Genomic DNA, 6,864 nt, shown 5'->3' on the forward strand with positions numbered 1-6,864 from the left:
CTTCTAATCCCCCCTGGATGGAACAAGTCTCTTTACAGGGTTCAGATTCGGGTTTTGTATCATCCATAAAATTTTTCGTATGAGATGAGATGGTTGGCTTCACCGACTCAACAGACGTGAGTCTGAGCAAACTCCAGGAGATGGTGAAGGACAGGGAGGCCTGATGTACTGCGGTTCGTGGGTTCACAGAGAGTCAGACACGACTGAGTGACTGAACAATAAAGTGCTTTTGAGACCATTTTGTGCCTTTACTAACAGTAGTAAATGCAGCTGACTGGTCTTTGGGAGAGCATTCCAGGATGAAACCTGGGGTCACTTTAGGACTGGCAGGTAAGAAGGGGAGAGGCTGAGCCAGACCAGCAGGTCAGCACCTCTGGCAGGATCCCAAGGGTGGGGCTCTAACTTGCTGTGTGGCCTTGGACCAAACAGTTAGCCACTTCATTCCTCATCTGTCCTCTCAACAAGATTGCTTATTTCTGTTTCCTTTAGGGCAGGAGTTACTCACCTGGGTTCTGTGAATTTGGGTGGGAAAAACCCATCCTTGTTCTCATCTGTCAACTAAAACGGGCCAGTTCGTTTCATCATGAAATAGGCATAGTGATGCTATGGCAAGGACTGCGTCACCTGTGACACTGGGGTATAAACCACAGATACTGTGGTACTGTGCTACAGTTGTTACAGGTAACAATACAGTTTCTGCTCTGTGTCTGCTGCTTCAAAACCGGTGATGAGACCTCGTTAGTTAACCTATCAGTAAAGAAACATACATCACAAGTGTATTTTAAAACTATTTTAAATCTAATTGGTTTCCTAGAGGTCTTGTGTATTTCGCTTTATGCATTTAAACATCTTTGCCTAATGAGGGTTCCCAGGGCTCCCATGGCATTTAAAAAAAGGTTAATAAGCTCTGCCTAGAGGGGTACTGAGGGGGTTGAATGTTGGCTACAGGAGAAGCAGCTCTTTAGGGCAGAAGAGGGGAAAGTTGAGTTCACCGGCAGTGTTCCTATTGCAGCGGTGAACTCAAGGAAGGGACTCCGAGGGGTGAAGGGCTGACCTGGGGTGACTTTGTGACCTGCCTGTGTTCAGAGAAGCGGGTTCCTGCAGGGCGGTGTCTGGGCCACTCCTCCCGGGTCTGGCTGATCTGGCACTGGTGAGCACCACATCATCCAGCAGTACCCAGCCAGGTCGGCAACCTGAACAGGATGGCACGGCCCTGCTCGCCACCCATGCCGACACCCACCCACCTACCTACCTCTCACTGGCACCACGTCCCTGCTGTGGTCCTGAGGAGAGATGTCGCCCGAGGACAAGCCGGCGGGGCTGCCCCCACGGTGCTGCTCGTGCCGATGACCCGGCGGGGCCGCCCAGGGGCCCCGGACCTGCTTCCCGGGTCTGACACTGGGGCACTCCAGGGAGGCACGCTGGCCCTGCGGTAGGGACAGCTGGGCCTCTGACCCGGTCACATGTCTCTCCAGACACTGGTTTATTTGCCTTATTTCTTGGCTGCTCTGTTCGACCCATGGGATATCACTTCCCTGACCAGGGACTGAACCCACGCCTCGTGCAGTGGAAGCTGAGAGTCCTAACCACTGGGCCACCAAGGAGGTCCTAGATCCTGGTTGTTTCAGCTTCAAGTGAAGGCGGTAACTGTATTTCTGAACCACCAGTGCCCATGGAAGGGTCTGGAAGCATCACCAGGACTGCAGTTATCAGAGCAGCGGAGAGCTCCCGGGGCCAGACGGGGTGGGGTGTGGCAGGGCTCATCTGAACCCTGGGTGACTGGCTCCAGCCCACAGCTTGGGGACCTCGCCAGGCGGGCCTGGGTTGGTCCAGGTTCCGTTGTCTTTGGAGTGAAGATGCAGGAATTTGCCAAGCAGGTCACGGCCCTTCTAGATGCCAGATCTCCCCAGGAGGACAGCACCGTCCTGGACTCCAAAGGCATCGTGGATACCAGAGACTCAAGGCTCCGTAAGGCCTCCCTGGACCACGAGGAACCTGGTCCAGGCTGATGGGGACGTGCCCACCTCGCAAGGGACACACAGAGACCCCGGTGATTCACATGTGCTAATGCCGGAAATCCTGCTTCCAGAAATTCATCCACAGGAAATTTCCTTGAATATGCTCAAGACGCAGCTACCAGGTGGCTCAGTGGTAAAGCATCAACCTGCCAATGCAGGAGAGGCAGGAGATGTGGGTTCGACCTCTGAGTTGGTCAGATTCCCTGGAGAGGGACATGGCACCCCACTCCAGTATTCTTGCCTGGAGAATTCCATGGACAGGAGAGCCTGGCAGGCTACAGTCCACAGGGTCATAGAGTCAGACACACGCAGATACCAAAACTCACCTCCATCTTTTTCATGATGATAAAAATACTAAAAATAATCTAAATAACCCAATACAGGAGACTAAACGAATGTGTCGTGTGTGATAACACGAGGTAACACTTGGCAGCCGTCAGAGTCATGGTGTTAAAGGGGATGAGACGACAGGGAAGGAGCTCACCGCACGTTGAGGGCAAAGGCTACTCACAAGCAGGAGGGACGATGTCTAATTCACACACGTGTACACACACGTGTGCAAAGACATATATGTGTGAGATGAACAACTAGCTGAGTGATGAAGCTGAGAAAAGTTTTATTTTCTTATTTTTTAAATCTATATTTTCTAAATACATGTATTTCTTTTTACTTATAAGAAAGAACATAGGGTTTTTTTGTGTGATTCATTTTGTTTTGTCTGGATTTTTTTTTCTTGGCCACATGGCATGAGGGATCTTAGTTCCCTCAATCAGGGATCCAACCTGCACCCCTTTCTGGGGAAGGATGGTGTCCGAACTGCCGGACCGCCAGGGAAGTCCCTGTTTTGTCTGGTTTAAAAAAAGGAAAGCTAAGTTAAAGAGGCAGAAATGCCCTTCTCTGCAGTTTCCCTGGTCGGGGCAGACGGAGGCGGCCCTGGGCACCCACCTGCCCCAGCCCTGCCTGCTCTGGTCTGAACCATACTTTCTGAACCTTCAGAGGACCGAGGACTCCCACAGCGTGCGCCCTGTGGACCCCAGAAAGGGAGACCCAGTGCGGGGCAGGAGGCTTAGGTGGTCTTGAATGTGGTCTCCCAGATGAGCAGAAGACCAGCAACGTCCACTCGGGGGCTCAGGAGCATGGAGATGGGGCCAGCAGATAGAGCAGCTGAGCAAGGCTGGAGGTCCACCCTGCCACCTCCGGATAAGGGAGGGTTCCCGGCCGGGGGGGGGGGGCGGTCGCCAGGATGCAAGCTGGCCCAGGGGCGTCACCTGACACAGACTCTAAGGGGATCCGCGAGTGCCCATCTCCTCCCGGACACCTTCTGCTCTGCAAGAACCTAAGGTAATAAATAAAACAGAGTGCCCTCTCCCTTACTGAAATTTACCCAAACTAGATGAAGCAGCTCCACCATCAGAGCATGGCATGGCACTCAAGCAGTGCCCACAGCCCCGGCATACCCCAGGAGGTCGCAGTTCTATGAAAGCCCGGAGGGCAGGTTCCTGAAGCTGCCCAGCCCCACATGGCCCTGGGGTGCACAGCAGGGACCCTGGGGCCAGAATGGGGCCCCACGCTTCCTGCCAGTCCCCCTGCAAAACCAAGAGCAGACTGAGGTGGGGCTGGCCTCTGTCCCTTAGCTGAGGATTGCGGAGGCCCCTGTACCAAGGTGTCCCCGAGGGGGTGGGGCAAGAACACCTTCATCCTCGGCATCTGGCACCGGGCGGGCTCCAGCTTCCTCCTTCACGGCTCTGCTTCTTCAGCCTCACATGCTCTCATACCAGACCCCTTCTCTCAACCCTAGCAAAGGCCACGGGCCGGGGAACATACCTTCCAAGTCCGAAAGCTGTCCTTGGCCGTGTTTACCGCAGGCGTTCCCCAGCCTCCAGCCAAGTCTTCACCCTCTCTGCACCCGCTGACCCCCTCCAAGGGGCTGGTCGCCCCGGAAGAGGTGGTCCTCGCGGGGGGACCACAGAGCCCAACCCAGGTCCACCCGAGGGGACATCAGCTCTCACGCTGAAGACCCCGGCATGGTTTCCCTCCACACATGCCCCTCCTCCCATGTCAGGTTCCGGTTCTACAGGGCGTGGAGGGCGCGGTGCCCACGGTCACGGATGCGTTTCCCTGGACTCCTCTAGGTGCCCACTCCACTCAGGGGCCCGCTGGACCCAGGACAGTGACGAGCAGGGCAAGGCCAGGTGTGCGGAGAGCGGGTAGGGGTCGTGATGGGGCTGGCTGCCGCACAGGGACCCCACGCGGGACAGGGCGCCAGGCGTCTGGTGCGGTGCCAGCTGACAAAGCCACCTGGAGTGAGGGCCCGGGTCTGCGGGTGGACAAGGGGACATCCAGGACGGGCTGGGGCATTGCTCACTCAGGATCTGACCAGGAAGCTCCATTTCTCAGCCAAGCAAGAGCAGGGCCGCGAGCCAGGCTGGCTCCCAGGTTCAGACCAATGAGAACGAGCTGAAGAAGCTGGTGGGCCCCCCTCCACTCCCACGGCTTTCCCGCAGCGTCACGGGCTGGCCAGCTGAGGAGCCTGCTCCCCGGGGCCTCGGGTCAAGGACAGTTGGGCTTAGGGGCTGGGGCTGCTCAGGGCAAGGACGCATGAGCCCCCAGAGGGACCGCTCCCCCTGGTCCTGCTCCCCTCGCCTGCCTGGGTGCCCCCTCAGTGCCAGGGCCTGGGGGGCCCTACCTGGGCCACGTGATGACCTTGCCCGGAGGGAAGGGGGTCTCTGGTCCCACTGCCGTCCCGAGCTACAGGGTGACTGCGGGCCCTCAGCAATCGTGGGAACGCAGGAGAGAGCTTCCACCACTGGGTATGTTGTCGGGCACCAAGGCTCCCTTGGACCTGACCCGAGGCCGAGGAGAAGGAAAAGGCTTTCTGAGCGAGCAGCAAGTATTCCTTTCTCAAGGCTGAAGGTCTCACACACCCTTAGTTCATACGGACAGTCGGCAGCAGCTCGTCCTTGGGTTTTATAAAACACAAACGCTGCTTCAGACGCTTCTCTTCCTGCGAAAGGACCTTGCGTGGCACCGGGAGGAGGTGCGAGGCCGGATGAGCCTCCTGTGGTTTGACAGGCAAGAATGCACGAGCCCGTGCACAGCTGGCCCACACCCTGGAGGTTTTCACCCTCAGAACTGGTCCAGGTTTTAGCGCCCACAAAGTGTACAAAAGGCAGCTAATTTGCAACATCTCCTATTCACCATTTGGGGGTATTGCTTAAGAAAACCTACTCAAGTGACCCTTTAATCTTAGGGCATTAATATTTAATCACAGCTTTGATTGCATATAAAGGCAGTTCGCGGGTGTATTTTCACCTAAAGGTCTAATAATTTAATAACACTTATTGAAGCTGCATTTGTATGAGATCTTGCTGTGTTTTAATACCATGTTGCTTTAAGTGGGGTCCATTTTTAATGGGGACCAAATAGTCTATTTTTTGGTTCTCTGCTTTCTTCTACAAACCACAGGGCATGAAGGTGCTTAATCAACGTCCTTTGATGAAGAACAACAAAGCCATAAAGATCATTTCTACCAGACAGCGGAGCTCACCTGACTGAAGTCTTCTCTCTCTGTGGACAGTGGTGTCCCCCCAGCGTTATCGGCTCTGTCAGATCACACAGCAGAGAAATCCCCACTGGTCAGAGAGCAGCTTGGGGCAAACCCCTAACACGGAATGTCGGGAGGACATCAGCACTCTTCAGGTGCCAACTTCTCTGCTCACAAAGTTTGAGACCGATATTAACATTTTTACTTATCGCTTAGAGGATCTTTCTGACTCCCAGGCAGGCCCTTAATTAGCTGACATTGGGCTTCCAATGTTTCATTACATACCCTGCATTCCTTAGATGTTGGTTTAGTAACAATCCCTAAAGGAGAAAGAAGTCGCTAGAATCTCTGCTCTAAGGAAAGATCTGTGTGCCTCCGAGGTACACCACAGATCGACCAAGTCCGCAGTTACGGAAACTTGGACCTACACTGTAGTTCAACAGAACACGACTCCGTCTAATCGAATGGCTTACCCTGCTGGGTCAGGCTTCTGCTTTGGGCTATTGTGTTTGGGGGACGGTATACAATTTTGACCCAAGGTTCCTTGAAATTTTGTTCCATGATACTAAGCCATATTATAGTAAGATTCAAATACATTTTCCATGTAACATTGTGGCTTATTTTGTTTCTTAGTAACTTTTCCCTCCTTTTTATTTTTTAAATTATGAAAGTATAATAACACACTTACAAGAGGCTTAGGAAATAAGAACCAAGTTACGTATTGTGGCTCACTGTTCAGTCGCTAAGTTATGTCTGACTCTTTGCGACCTCACGGACTGCAGCACACCAGGCTCCCAGTCCTTCACGCATAGTTCCACTATGTATTACTGTTATTTAATAAATGAAGATTTTTAGCTGGAGTTTCAGTATCAAACTCTCAGAAAGTAACAGAATGAATACGCAGAAAAGTAGGAGGATAGAGTAGACCTGAAAAGCACCATGAGCCAATTCAACATAATTAAGATTTATATAATTTTCACACACTAGGACATGAACTCTATTCCAGTTCTCATAGACTGTAAACTAGGAGGCACTGAAACATATCCAGGGACATAAACCGTGGTGCAAAAATCCGATGGTCTCCAGGTACTGAAACCATACAGTCTGTCCTCTTTCGGCACTGCACGCCTCCCGCTAACCTTGTAACAGATCAAACGTGTCTCACGAACACTTTGCTGTTGTGGGGCAGAACATTTTCTATGTGTGTTATAGTACAGGCTACCTTTTTTCTTTCTTGAAAATCAAGATGGGCGTATAGGAATGATTTTTTTTTTTTTAAGGAATTAAAGACATTTCTGGACA

Source organism: Bos mutus, chromosome 4 (assembly GCF_027580195.1).
Source record: "Bos mutus isolate GX-2022 chromosome 4, NWIPB_WYAK_1.1, whole genome shotgun sequence".
Taxonomy (NCBI): Eukaryota; Metazoa; Chordata; class Mammalia; order Artiodactyla; family Bovidae; genus Bos; species Bos mutus.